The 15,721-nt window shown below is 41.0% G+C and overlaps 1 protein-coding gene across 5 annotated transcripts in view; it reads right to left on the bottom strand.

Annotated features, from left to right (window-relative positions):
* Positions 1-14,370, bottom strand: part of Ttll7 (tubulin tyrosine ligase like 7) — a 124,339-nt gene extending 109,969 nt beyond the window's left edge. For 3 of the 5 annotated variants that reach the window (XM_034500155.2, XM_076933354.1, XM_076933357.1), the window contains exon 1: positions 14,128-14,328. The gene's annotated coding sequence lies outside the window, so the exon portion shown is untranslated. Of the gene's footprint in view, positions 1-14,127 lie in introns of all 5 variants that reach the window. The other 2 variants (XM_076933356.1, XM_076933355.1) reach the window with 2 other exon arrangements.
* Positions 14,371-15,721: the final 1,351 nt, after the last annotated feature.

The following is a 15,721-nucleotide window of genomic DNA, read 5'->3' as shown; positions in this document are numbered from 1 at the left end:
TTACTAATGTTACTTAAATGTTGCAACTTTTGATAATTCAAAATGAAGGTTGCTTCTACAATATATATTATATAGGTAATATGTATATGTATTTATTGTGGCTATAATACCTTATATTTCCAATCAATATAAACTCCTTTATAGCATAATGATCTGAATTTTAAGAGATTTAATAAATGTCATTGACTGCATGCATAATCTCAACTGCAGAATATAAAAACTTTTAAAACTAGAATTAAAATTTATCATCAAAGGAATTTAAAATTATAAGAGGATGGAAATGAGACTTAAATTTAGAATAACCCAGAGAACACAGCCATTACTGTGCAGTAATCTATTTGAGGAATCCAAAACACTCTGACAGACTTTTGGGGGGGCAGGGGGTTCTAAAAGGATAAACTTCAGAAGTTCTAGTAACAGCTTCACCACAACATCTTCAGAGGTGGGTAAAATTATATACCACTATTCCGTTTCAATTTTTGGCCCAAATCAGAAGACTTTCTGACCTACTTTGTATAGCTTCACTTTATACCATAGTATAATAATTCAGACTTGGACATTAGGGTCAGACACCAGCCTGATAACTGAGTGTGTGATACACACACACATACACTCACACATCACACATACAAACACATCACACACACTTACACATCACATACACACTCATACATCACACACACACTCACACACCACACACACTCACAAAACACATACACACACTTACACATCACATAGACACACTCACACATCACATACACACTCACACATCACACACACATCACAAACATCACACACACACTCACACACCACACACACTCACAAAACACATACACACACTTACACATCACATAGACACACTCACACATCACATACACACTCACACATCACACACACATCACAAACATCACACACACACACTCACACATCACACACACTCATACATCACACACACACTCACATCACACACACTCACATATCACACACACACTCACATATCACACACACATCACATACACACACTCACACATCACACACCACACACACACCACACACACACACACACACACACCACACACACACACACACACTCACATATCACACACACATCACATACACACACTCACACATCACACACACCACACACACACACACACACACACACACACACACACACACACACTGGATAATGTCAGACAGCACTGCTGACTCACCTCAGGTGCAACAGTCTTCAGCATCCTCGGTTCTGACAATGTCCACAGAAGAAAAGACCTGGTCCCAAGCCAACCACTTCCTCCTGACACCCAGACAGCAGTCCTAGGACAGTGTGGAAGGTGCAGCTTGCTGCTACTTGAATTTCAGTTGAAATCTGGCTCTTGAGGGCCAGAAAGGGGGGTAAAAGTGAGAGAGTGTGGCTACAAACACACACACATATACACATACACAAGCACATATGCACACACACACAAGTATACATACACACACAAGCACACACACAAGTGCACATGGGCACACACATACACACACACTGTGATTCCAGGGAAGATCATCTGCATTTTTGTTTATTTTTCTGGGCACTGCAATGTTTTCCACATGCTCTCCCAGGGGTCATGTGACAATTTCACCTCATATATAGGTTATACTTTGAGTACCATGCCCTACAGTAGCCCCCAAAACAGTGTTTTCCATTCTCCTCCTTTTAATCTATGAAGTTGGTCCTCCTGGACATCCACCTCACATATCAAGGATATAACCAATCACCACAGAGGTAGAATAAAAATGTTTAATCTGCATGGAATCTGAGACAGCTGCTCCACAGACCACCACATCAGAAAGGGAGGTCCAGTCACTAATAGGCCCAGGAGATTTCAGGACTTCACGAAGCCCTTCTTTCTCATCTTCCCAAGACATCTGTCTAGTTCCTCACACACAGATGAGAAGCTACATATAGAGGAAAAAGTCTCTTGAGAGGGTCCCTCCTGAGACAGTATCAATCCAAAATGCAAATCAGATGGGTAGATTAAAATAATTTCATAAGAAAAAGGAGGGATTAGCCTTCCCAACCATCCTCTAGAATGGCACACTGGAGATTCTGTTTATCATAGAGAGAAAAAATGTACTTAGCCAAAAACAATGGCTACACCATTATATGAGTTACAAATTGGCTAATACAGAAGACAAAGAAAAACAAGGGCTGGCAAGCACATGAAAGACACAGGCATGCTTGACACTGCTGGTGGGGTGTGTAGTAGTAAAGCTGCTTACACTAAACAGTCCAGAAGTTTACCGCGACTTCAGACAGAGCTATCAGCCATCCCACTGCCCGGTCCCTGGCAAAGGAAACTCAATCCAGATGCACAAAGGCCATCCCTGTTCTCACATCTACTGCAGCACTATTCCCAAGAGCTAACTCATGAAAACAGTATCCATCAATGGATGCTCAGACAAAGGAAATGCAGTACACATACACTGGTGATAAGACACCAGTGAAGACGTGGGGGAGCAGGGGAGCACTGTGTTAGGTGCAACAAGTCAGGAACAAAGGACGGGTGGTACTCGGGAGCTGGATCCACCTATGAGATAGGACAGAGTTGATCCCACACGATCTGTGAGTGGAATACTGCTCACCTGAGACTGCAAAGTGTCAGGAGAAAGCAAAAAGGGGACAGGACTCTCAGGGGTCATAGAAGAGCATACACTGCATTTGCTTAAAATTCAAAAGCTCTAATCGAGAGATGGTCAAGGTGGAGGTTTCTTATATGTAATACTTTTTGGCTGTTATCAGACTGGTTGATTTTCATTTCAAAAGTTATGAGAGGTAAGACATATACTTGACTCTGATTCACTCACAAGTTCAGCATGTCAAAAGTCACTAGTGGACGCAGATCTTACAACAATAACCTTTCAATGGGGTTAGTTTGGACAAGAAGGATCCAATATATATTTCGGGAGTCCTCAAATGGAGCAGAGGTGTAACTGCATCCCCAGTGTGTTTGTCAACAGACAGACAAGTTTAATACATATAGCATATAGTTATGTATATTAATGTATATAGCATGCAGTTATAGTGCAGAATACTACTCAATTCTTAAAGAGAAAGTCATGTTACCTGTAACAAGGTGGGTGAATCTGAAGGATATTGTACTATTGAAATACTAGTCACAAAAAAACAAATACTGAGGGACCCTACATACACATGACAGTTGATGGAGCCGTATTCAGAGAGCAGAGCTAAGCAGTGCATTAGCCGATAGGATCTGGTCGGCTTTAAGATATTTTACTCAGAACCAGGAGAACACACATTATTTCAAGAACTCATCACACTTTTAGCACATACTATGTTTTCATCCACAAAACGTAGGAAGACTTACAAACCAAGGTGAACTTCTAGGCAAATTTAAAATAATTTAAACTGCAATAGATTCCTTAACTAGGTAGAAGTAAGCTAGAAACCAAAACAACAAAATCTCCAAACTCTGAGAAGTCAGAGTCTCTTCTCAACCAGACACCACAGCCTGTATCTCTAACCACTCAGAGGCTAAGCTGGGATGTTAACCTAAGGCCATGAATGCAAGACCAACCTGGGCCAAATCGCGAGACCCAATTAATTTATTAATTATTATTAATTTATTAATTATTTCTTAAATTAATTTAAGAAATGCAAAAAGAAGCTGGAAAGCAGGATCAGAGGTTAAAAGCACTTTCAGCTCTTCCAAAGGGTCTGAGTTTAGTCCCCATGCCATGTCTGGAGGCTAACAGCTGCTGTAATTCCAGCTCTAAGAAATGCCCTCCTCTGGCTCCATAGTTACCGACACACACACACGCACGCACACACACACACCTGTACACATAAATTAAAAATAGAATCTTACAAAGCACACACAAGTGGACAAAAGGTTGCTCAGTAGCCCCTGGGTCAAAGCAGAAATGCTTACTTAAACACGGATCGAGAGCAGACTGTAAATAAAACGTAACATCACACTCTGTAAGATAGAGGCAAAGCCAGGTCAAGAGGAATCGTGTTGCACATAAATGCTGACATGAGACGGGAGAAGCCATCCTAAGTCCACACCCTCAGCTTGGTTAAGAACTTTTAAAAGTAGAGAAAATAAAGCTGGAGCAAGCAGAAAAAAAAAAAATCCAAGAAATGAAAAGTAGGAAGTGAGGGAAATCCGAGGACAAATATATGCATAAACCCAATAACCTACGGAACTTCCCTTAAAAAATGACAAACTGCCAAATCTCATTCCAAGAGAAAGGACATGACCTGAACAGTTATTCAACTGTTAGAGTTTTTTTTTTTTTTTAATTTAAAAATTTCTGAAACGGAATTTCCATGTCCCAGCTGGTTCTGTCAGAATATAGAAGAAGAAGTGGTTCCCAAATCATAGTCTAGTACATAGAACCAAAATCAGACAAAAAGAAAATCCACATGAATAAAAGAAGCCAGAGGCTATTGTCCTTCATATATTTAGATGCAAAGTCCTTAGCAAAATTTAGCAAATCTGTGTATGTACAGATATATGAATGCAAATAATGTGTTCACGTACACTCATGATTAATCAATATTTGTTTCATGTCTATAAAGTTGAACCACTATTCAAAAGCATAGAGAAGAAAAGTTATAAATTCATATTAAATAATAATTACTTTTCTCTTTGTATTTTGATCCAGAATTCCATGTAACCTTTACAAGCTTCAAAGTCATTATACAGCCAAGGATAACCTTGAACTCCTAATCCTGCCTCTACTTCCCAAGTGCTGCAAACAGGATGTTCTACCACTATGGCTTAACCTCCATTCATGAGAAAAGTTTCATTGCATTAGGAACAGAGAGGAATGTCGTGGACCTCCATAAATAGCAGGTACAGGAGTTCCAAAACTCCCAAGAGATAACAAAATCTATCCATATTCAAATTCCTTACATAAAGCAGCATATATTCCCATTTAATGGACATGTGTCTTCCTATGCATTCTTTAAGCCCTCTGTGCATTACTAACAATACAACACAAATGCTATGCAAATAGTTTCTCTACATTTTTCTAGGAGTGATAATGAAAAGAAGATGTAAATATATGTTCAACACAGAAGCAATTTTTTAAACATTTTCAGTTTACAGAAGGGTAAACGGAAACAGTGGGACGACAACAACAACAAACACAGACACAGGCACACGCAGACACACACATGCAGACACATACACAGACATACAAACACATACACAGACACAGACACACACATATACAGACATACACACAGAGAGAGACACACAAACACACACACATACAGACATACACAAAGACACACAAACAAAGAGACATACACACAGAGAGAGACACACACACAGACACACACAAACTACAACTAGCATTGTACTTAACAGGAACTGAATGACATCTGCTTAATCCTGGTAACAAGACAATGATAAACTCATCACTTTTATTTAACATAATAATAGGATTTCCAGCCATTGTATTAAGACAAAAGCAACAAAGGTGTGTAGATTGAAAAGAAAGCAAATTGTTTTGCAGATTATATAATCATTTTTAGTATAAAAAGAAAATATCTGTAAATTCTATCACCAAGAAACAAATTCAGTAAGCTTACAGGCTAACAAAATTCAGACACAAAACCAATTGCATGTTTACTCCCTTACAACAAGAAAATTGAAACAGAAATTTGAAATTGAATACCATTTATATTTGTTCCAGGTAAAGATAAAGTACTTAAAATGTATGTGAAACCTGTATCATCAAACTTGTTGATATTGATGGAGGACATCAAGTAAGATGGAATAGAAGAGTCTGTCATGTTCATGATTTGGAAGAACTGATATAGTGAAGATATCAACTAACTTTAAATTTTCCACTGACAATCAAGACTAACACTAAGTTTAATTTATAAACCGGTATGGTATATGTCATGATTAAAAATTTACAAAAATAGTCTTGTAGATTATTAGAAATAAGAAAAAAGGAATTAAAGAACATAAGTTTTGAAACAACCCAACAATAAATTTTTAGACTGCTAAAATAAACAATTATATATGTAAGCAAGAAAAGTAAAAATAGAAAATTTAACTATATAAAACAAGAAGGGCCATAACAGAGAAAAATTTGATCTACAGAATATGAAACCATATCTGGAAAGCATCTACTGAATACATGATTAACAACTAGAATACATAAAAACTATAATTTAACAACGAAAATCAAAAAAACGCTCTTTGAAACAGATAACTAACGCTATTTTAAAATGCATGACTTTAATAGATATGTCTCCAAAGATAATGTATACTAAGCATGTGAAAAAGTAGATGCTCAGAATTACTAATCATTCCAGAAATACAACCAAAACCATAGCGAGACATCACTTCACAAAACAGCCCTAAGTAGGAGGTGTCGGCATGAGTGTGGTAATTAGAACATGTGTGTACTGCTGGTGGCAAAATACTGAAACTTCTGTATGAAACGTCAAAGCTTGCAGAGTGGAACCACCCTATGATCCAGGCATCCTGCTCGTGAATACAATTCAAGAAGTGGGAACTGAGCCTTGGAGAGACATATGAGTCCCACATGCACAGGAGCACTACACACTTGAGCCATGAAGTGAAAACAACACAAATGTCATGAAGGAGCCAACAGAGAAACACATTGTGATCCATCCGCAGAGTGCCTCGTTACTCAGCCTTCAGATGGAAGGACGTTTGCCACGTACTACAGCAGGGTGAACCCTGAGGGCACTGTGTTGAGATAAACAGATACAAAAGGCAAACAGCATTTGACTCCATCCTCCTGAGAGCCTAATTCATTAGATCAGTATCTAACACGTTTAAATTCGTAGGCACAGAAAGCAGAATGTTGGCTACGTGTGGTTAAGATCAAAGAGGAATGACAGACATACTTTCCCAGACACATAGCACAGGCCTGAAGTCTTGGCTGGAACCAACTCTTATACACTATGGTTTTGCATGTATGTGTTTTATGTAGGATAGTTCTGTTTATAAGCTGGGCACAGTAAGAAATCAACAATGACAACTAACAGTAAAATACGACAACCCAACAATTCAGTCTGCAAACGTTACACAGATGTGCTTGTTCATAGCTCATTGTACCACAGGCCATGGTGACCTCTGCCCACAATTGTTTTCTTTCTTAATGGGAGTTCTTGCCTTGCCACTTGGGAAGAGTATTTTGCTACTTCTTTTTGCCATACCTGAGTCACCGGCACCACTGCCTGCACTCTTTGGAGCTGCACTACTCAGAACTTTGAACTATTATTTCAAGAACTTCCCATTTGATATTTTTAAGACCACGGTTGGCCGTTTGTAAATGAAAGCATGAAAGATGACATCATGGACAAGCAGTGACTACTGTATGATTATTATTTTTTAGAAAATACTACCATCACTTTCATACTGACACAAGACGTACAGTTAGCTAAGAAGACAAACAATTCATTTCTGTATCATCAGCTCATTTTACTTGGCGATCCAAATCTCTCTATTCAATAATGCTGAGTACACTTTTTGGGGGGTTATGAGGGTTTTTGAGAAGTGTGTGTGTGTGTGTGTGTGTGTGTGTGTGTGTGTGTGTGTGTAGGTTTGTGGCTGTGAGAGAAGGTAAGCACAGAAGGCAGAAGAATGTGTTAGATTACTTAGAGCTGGAGTTACAGCAATTATGAGCTGCCTCATAAGGGGCTGGGAACCACATGTGGGTCCTCCGGAAGAACAGCACGATGACTTCAGCACTGAGCCATCTCTCCTCCCCCACGTGCATTTTCTTAAAGTTAGTCCCAGTAGAAGCTGCTTTTCATCCTTCGTGCATCCTATATCTGTATTGTTCTTACCCCACGCTTGCTCTAGAAACAACATTCACAAATGATTAAGTACCAAATGGAAACACATATGCTCTGCTTAACCAACGAGTAATACATGTTATACTTAATACCGAGTCAAGATCAAAATAGCTCTTGAGACACACACCTCAAATAAACGTTTTAAAAATAAAATACCTCTTCTTCCAAAATGACAACCCAAAACATATGTAATAGCAACCATTTCATTACACCAAATGTTTGTTTGGCATCAGTTTTAGACAAGTGAAAAGGCTTTTGCTCAGATATAAAATCTAATGTTTTTTTTTAATTTTTAAAACAGTTTATATATTGTTTGTATGTGCATGTGCACACTGTTATAGGAAGGTCACACATGTACACAGCACAAATGGCAGAGGGACCCTTATGAAGTAGTTTCTTTCCTTCCACCTTCACATGTGTTCAAGAGTTCCAACTTGGGTCTCTCCTTGTGAAGCAAGCACTTTACCGGATGAGTCATCTCTCTGGCCTGAGCTCACTGATTCTGAGAGGCACTGGTCCCTCCCTTACAGTCTCCCTTAGTGCTTAAGATGCCTGTTTTCTTTCAACTTATCTCTGTGAAGTTCTAGAAATGATATTTTTTACCTTCCAAAACTAATGGGTTTAAATGTGAACTATTGACCACAAAGGTATTCAATAACTGAGGTTTTACCCAAGTGCCCTAAAGGACGGAAAACCAAAAGACTATCAATAAAAGCCAGGGAAGGTCATTGTATTCATTTCATAAAAAGCACTAGCAGCAGGTACCCAGACAAGTATCTGAAGGGACAGCTATAAGCCAGGTGCTGGTTCTCTGTATGCTAATGTTTGTCACTTTGTGTCTCTTTAGTTCTATTTTTCACATTGTTAAAATGGACAAAAGGATACTTGCCAATCATAGGATTGTAGATTATGTCACTCATGATTATTTCGTGGCTATGATCAAAACTAAAACTAAGTAAATATACTCACAGATGGCTCATGAATATTAAACCAACCGACTAGAGAAAAGGGGTCACTTTACATCTTATCCCTTCCCAGGACTGTCCCAGGGCCGTTAGCTACAGACAGCCTGTGCCAGACACAGACTAAGAACCAAACTAATTATTCTGCTTCTCCAGTTATCACTCCAGATGTTACATGTGACCATATGCTTTATCTAATGGGTCCTTTAAAAAGTAGACTTTCAGTTATGACAAAATTATGCACTAAGATATTTCCAGAAAATGCAGTGAGTCAAACCTACAGTTGCTTTCCTTACCAATAGTCCACATTTAATTATAGTATGGCTATGCCAATTAAATTCTGCATGCAATTCAGGTAGGAATACTTGATAAAGGAATTACCGTTCATGAGTGCCTAAGAATGTGCACAAGCCAGCCAAGGAATGACCTACAGCCAAGGAACGATCTTCAAGATGCTGCCTGGATCACTGTTCCCTCACATCATCTACAGATGTCCTGTTTGCTTTAAAAGACAGCTTCTCTGCCCAAATGCTAATGGAGGAGGGAGGAATTTTCAACATAAAAATAAAGTTTAAAAAAGAAACCAGGCTATTTTCATCCTGTTGAATCGGCCATGGTCCCAGTTCACACTTCACAAAGCAGTGGGTGAGGGAGCTAAAATTGTTCAAAAATAGCCCTTTGTCAAATGCAATGTTTCATTTCACATGGCTAGGCAGAGGGACAAAAAATAACACAGGGTTGGAAGCTTAGGTGTCCCAACAACTTAGAATTAGCAGCCAACATGAGTAGCTTTGCATATCGACAAAATCATCAATTTCAGGACCGGGGTGGAAACAATACCAGAGACCTTTAAGGCACTCTGAGAGAAGACCCCAGTGAGCACTTGACCACTATATTCTAAAACCTGAAGAAGAAAAAAAATCAGCCAAGCAACCAGGTGATTTCAAATAAAAGATGTGAGAAAGAAAGGGAGCAATTAACACATCACCCACTCATGCCCTACAGTCTAAATGAGCCCACTGTCTTGGCTTTGCCACTAATGGTATACACTACTGGCGGTCATGTAGTCAGAGCTAAATGTCCAATGGGAAATAAAGGTGAACAGGGAATGACTAGTTAAACCTAGCTACACTTTTGAGACTGCTAAGCCCACTCTATGTTTGAAGAATAATGCCTGAGGTAAATAGAAAGGGACTTGCAAGCCCCTAAGAACTTAACCCAACTTTTTGATAATAGGCTCCAACTAACCATAAGGCAAGTTCAGCTTAAAATACTCAGGTCCTTGAAAGCCTAGCTTCCATCAAAAATCATCTCTTGGGGCCTAAGAGGAAGGTCAGGTTTCACTGCAGTTTGCAGTGCAATGCTCTAGTCTTCATTGCTTCATGACTGACTTGTCCCAGAACGAGCTCCGGGTCCTAAGTGTGTCCTCCAGTGCAGTCATAGCCCTTGACTCCCCTTTCACTAGGACCAGAGACAATTTACAGCCAACTACCTCAGTGGAGCCCCAACTCATGACCCAAGCAAGAAGGATGGAAGTAGATCCCAAGGAAAGCCCAACAAGAACTTTGGAGAATAGGAGCCCAGATAAAGCACCTTCTCAACACTGGGCTCCTGTCTTACTCTTAACAAGGAGGAAATGTTATGTGGCTTTTCAACACATAAGGAAAACTGAGGCATGGTCTCCACAGAGAAACTTTACTCTGGTGAGAAATGAGGTAAGAATCTAAGTGTTGGGTGGTGACACTAAACATGTTATCCCACCCACCACTCTGCTCAAAGGTCATCTCCAACAAACGTACATCAGGGGTTAAACAGGCACCTTCAAGGTCCACCAAATGTGCTTCCTATGTACTTTGTAGTGGGGGCTTCTGCTAAGAGTTGTGGTGTGGCACGGGTCGCAGATTCTCATAGACTGAGAGAGCTTCAATCCGTGCCCAGCATTACCTGGGTACCAAAGCTAAATACCTGAGAATCTGACATAGGAGAACAGAGGCAAAAGTATGAAGGAGACTGTCTCTGAAGGAGACTGTTTCAGGAAGTTGTGAGGTTGGGCCCACAAACATCCCAGGAGTTGAAGATCCTCTATCACAGGTGCCTCTTCTCTGGACAGACACTCCTCCTTTCTCTCATCAAACCTGTTCTCTGGTCTTAATTACATCTTCTTTCTTTAGTTCTAAATGCCCACCTTTCTCTAGGTTCTTAGGATCTAGTTACTTGTTCTAATGAAAAGTTGAGTTGCCTGAAACAGGGCGGTCTGAGAAGCCACAGACATGACTTGCATTTTTAACAATATACATCCATTGAATGCCCAACTGGACCTAAATTGGACATGTAAGCTTTAGTAGAGATTCAATGCTTGTTGAAATTGCTAATTTGAAGAGAACATACCCTTTCTCCAGAGATGATCGCCTACAGAATTAATCTTCAAGATAAAAAAAGTTTATGCATCAAAATGTGCACCAGGACGCCACGATTATTATCAATGACATACTAACAAGGAGGACTGATTGGGAAAGTTTAGTATGTCTACCTCATGGAAAGTTATACAGGCATTTAAGATGTTTAGTGCTCACTTATAATTTGGTGAAAACTAATGTTTGAAAGTAAAAGTTTTTAAAAAAATACAGTAATAACTTATCACAGTTAAAGCCAAACACAAACAATGCTATCAATGGTTGTCTTTACTTGGTTATGCCATCTACTTATATTTTCATACATTCCAGTTTGTACATAATTGTATAATGGATAAAATTTTATAGGGTGACTCTCATTGGAAGGGAAATATTTTATTTTCACAGAATTTTTTTTCTGCATGTAGTTGATAATTCAAAGATTCCATTTTTTTTTTTCTGCAAGGGTATTCAGGCAAAGGAAATGACGGACATGAGCAAGAAAAACTCACTCTGATTAAAAATATCTCTACTAGTTCTGTGGCTACCACATCAGAAATGCCTGGCATTCAAAGTTCTCCACAGCCCAGAGCCTAGTGCATCTCAGTTGACCATTTCTCTACCTATGGAAATCAGTCCAGGTTTCAGATAGTAACTTAATTCACTTCTGTGCATAAAGACATCCCTAGCCGTCTGACCAACCACCCTGCTTCTACAGGTTCCCTCTTCTCTTCAGGTATTGAAGAGTCCATTGAGTCCATTCTGTCATTCAGTTCCTTATTTCTAAGTAAGTAAATACCTCTCAGCTAGACCTGGAGTTTGTGGAAGTCATACAGTTAGATGCTTTTCAGTAGTTACTGGCCAAATACATGCAGAGACAGAGAGGAAGTAGAATTCTACAGTCGGGCTGGCATTATATTTGTGCTGGTATTATCTAAATGAAGCCTGCTGTTTTTAAAACCCTGCCTATGACATCACTGGTAGGACATGCACTTTTCCATTCTATTTCTGCTTATTCATATCAATTCTGAGGTTCCTCTTGGGATCAAACAGATTGGATTGCAACATGCCTCACCAAGGTGCAGAATATTAATAAGAAGTGGAATGACCTTCTTAAAAAAAATCACAAGACCACACACAGGGTCCCACTTCTCTTGCAGGTTTTGTCTGAACAACAAATATAAATCTCTGTCTCCACGTTATGTCCTTACTTAGGCTGAGTGCTTTAGTCTCTATTAATATCCCCTTTAACCAACAAAGCACTGTCCAGATCAATTGTCCAGTGCTTCAGAAGTGACCAACTAAATGGCTGTGTTCTTGTGTGCCATCAAATACTCTGCCAGGACTTGGAAATAAACACCATCTGTACATTAGCAACCGGATACCAGAGACATCAACGACCGCTGCATATCTTAAGAGATAATCCATAAATCATAACTGAAAGCAGGTCCAAGGACCTGCCAGAGGAGAAAGAACGACCTAGTGTCTATTATTTTTGCAGAGGGAGAATACGAGGTCAATGTGACTGTTGACTCTGAAGATCAGGGCATCAATGAACAAACCCCCTTCTCACTGTTCACGGCTCCAGCTTACTATTGCACATGCATGTTTTATCTAATAAGTGAAGCAAGCACTTAAGAGTGAGTGCTTGTTCGTACGCTAGCACTTACTGGATGACCCCAAACCACCTCCATAGTTTAGCTCTTTAACCTATAAACTGTCACCTGCTATGGCAAGTCACAAGGCTGTGACAAGCCAAATAGCATCACTCAGTCTCAGCTTATTGATCACCCTGCTGTGCGTGATTCAGTCTCACGGCCCATAAACTAGATCGCTGTTCTACCTTTGAATGTTACCCAAAGATTAAATAGCAATCTCAGGATTGCTTACTGTGATGTTAACTGATTCTCCCAAGACTCGAGCACCTAGCACGTATCACCACCCAAAATCAGTTGGGCATCTCTGGTTTGGCCCAGCTCTCCAATAGAGTGTTGTCCAAATATACATATTTTGTTAGATGCGAAGGAAATGGACATTCTCCCATAGGATCGCTCCCGTGGGGGGGGGGGGGGGGCGGGGCAATGTGCAGAAAGTTTACAGGTTGCTGTCACTAATGGCTGGGATTACTCCTGTGCAAATTAATATTATACTTAATATCTAATACTGCATAAGTGGACCCAATACTGATACAGTAGATGGTAGGTGGATGTTAGAATGCGGGAGACCTGGATTCAAATTCTTGTTCTGTGACCTTGAGATTGTAATTTAAGATCTCTGTTCCTCACTTTCCAGAACTGGCTCTGAGTTGATGTGGTAATTTAACTCGATTGCACACACACACACACACACACACACCATGCCTAAAATATGATGTTGTTATTCATAATTCCTAGACATCGTTTCTTTTCTTGTTTGAATCCGTCAAACCAATACTGATTATAAGACAAATTCTACCAAAAAAAAAAAAAAAAAAAAAAAAAAAACATTTGGGGGGATGTTTTGATATCAGATAAAGTGGATGTCTAGTGGGATGAGAAGTGGAGAGAGGGAAATGTGTGGGAAAAGAGATCTCTCACTGACACACTTTCAAGAATACACAACATGCTCTGCTCAAGGTTGACACTGGGGCTGGGGACAGAATATCATGACAGATCAACCCAGAGGGGGACTAGGAGCTCTGCCCCCTCCACCCCACCACAGTAGGTCTAGAAAGTGGGACCCCACAGATAATCCGGTCCAGTCCCCTCCTCCTTCTGCCCAAACCACTGGGCACCAATGATGCTGAATCATGAGCCTGGCAGCAGCCGCCCTCCTTACAGCTTCTACCCTGGCACGTCTCCAGGGCAGGGACTGGAGGGAATGGGCGCAGCGACCTGGGGTGTAGAGGAGAGGGGCGGGGGCAAGGGCAGGTACTCACGGCTGAGGTACCTCTCTGGCTGGATCCAGTGGCCGGCCCCTCGGTGGCACGCACTTCCCTCCAGCGGCTGGCGGCTCCCGGGTCGGCCCACCCCGCTGGTCGTCCTGGGATCACCTCAGCTCGCCCACCGCCCGGGGCAGCCACGGTTCAGAGCTCAGAAGCTCGACCCGACCAGGAGCAGCTGGAGCAGCTGCCGTGCCCAAGGGGGTGGTAGCTACCGATGGGCCAGACCATTTGCCCACTGCGCCCAGGGGTGCGTGTCGTGCATGGAGGCAAAAGTACCAGAACCCCAGGAGGGCTGGCGACAGGCAGGAGAAACCAAAGAAAAGGAGGGACCTCTGCCCGTCGCTCGCCATGAGAGCTAGGGACCTCCTGGACCCCTGGCTTCTCATCTAGGTGTGCAGAAGAGTGAGCTGGGCTTTCCGGGGCACCCCTCATCCCGCCTTATTCGTGGTCCCGCTCAGGGAGCGTTCAGAACGCCTTTAACAGAGGACCTAGCAACCCTAACTCCAGGGTGGCGTCCCCTCCTAAGGGGATGCTAAGGGAGCTGGCCTGACACTTATCTGGGCCACCTCCTTCTTCATCTTGTGACCTACCTAGACCACCAGTTCCCAAGTCCACATGTCAGTTTATCATAGAGGGGTGCCTTAGATCTCGCAAAAGGGCTCTTCTGGTCTTTTATTATTATTTATCTGTATTTAGCTAATAATAAGAGGGTACCAAAAGTCAACCTGAAAGTTACACAGTAAGATCAAGTGAGCGCCCTCCCATCTGGATGTCTGAGGAGGTTAGAGACCGCTAACTAAATCTCAACACCTAAGTTGGAAAATGTAAATTGAATGGGTGGACACTTTGGACAGATCTATTTTAAAAAAAGTCCAGATGAAATTCAAAAATAGTTGTGGTTTCTTGTTCATGTGTTCAGAGATTACTCTCTTGGTAACTCAGAAATAATTGTGATCTTACATGAAATGGACCTCACAGGACTGGGGAAAATTCATAAGTATGGATGGTTCCTGCCCCTGTCCCAGCCAGACTCACACATGTTTCGGGAACACAGTGGTTAACAACCAACTGTATAGCTCTCCATCTAGAAAGAAATTGGCAGACACCTATTAAATGTGACTAGGGAGGGCTGCTTAGTGTACCCCCAATAAAATGAGATTTCACAACTTAAAGTTACTGTTTCTGGAAGTGGCCCTTTGAATAAGCCGACATAAATTGAGCTTATTTACATGAACATGACAGTGGAAGTATTTCTAATTCTAGCCTTCACTTGCTACTTTACACCTATGGAGATCAGTGGAAATGTTCCTGGTTTTTAGATGGGGTTTTAAATGGTGCAGAACAGACAGAAGATGACATCTGGACTTAATATTGGGGGGGCAGGGGTTGAAGGTAGGGAATACACTATAAACCTTAACATAGCTATCACTGGGACCTGGGTATGAGTTTGACCTTGGAGAAAACTGGGTTTTATGATGGAGAAGAGATATTTGAGTACCTAAGATAGATGTCACCCTGATGAAGCAAAGGGGATCAGAAAGGGGTGAATGGACTTTTTCCAGAGGAGTTGGAGCATCAAGGTCAGAAG

This window comes from Arvicanthis niloticus, chromosome 4 (genome assembly GCF_011762505.2).
Source record: "Arvicanthis niloticus isolate mArvNil1 chromosome 4, mArvNil1.pat.X, whole genome shotgun sequence".
Lineage (NCBI taxonomy): Eukaryota > Metazoa > Chordata > Mammalia > Rodentia > Muridae > Arvicanthis > Arvicanthis niloticus.
The sequence above is the reverse complement of the archived record's forward strand: the minus strand, read 5'-3'. Positions and strand labels throughout refer to the sequence as shown.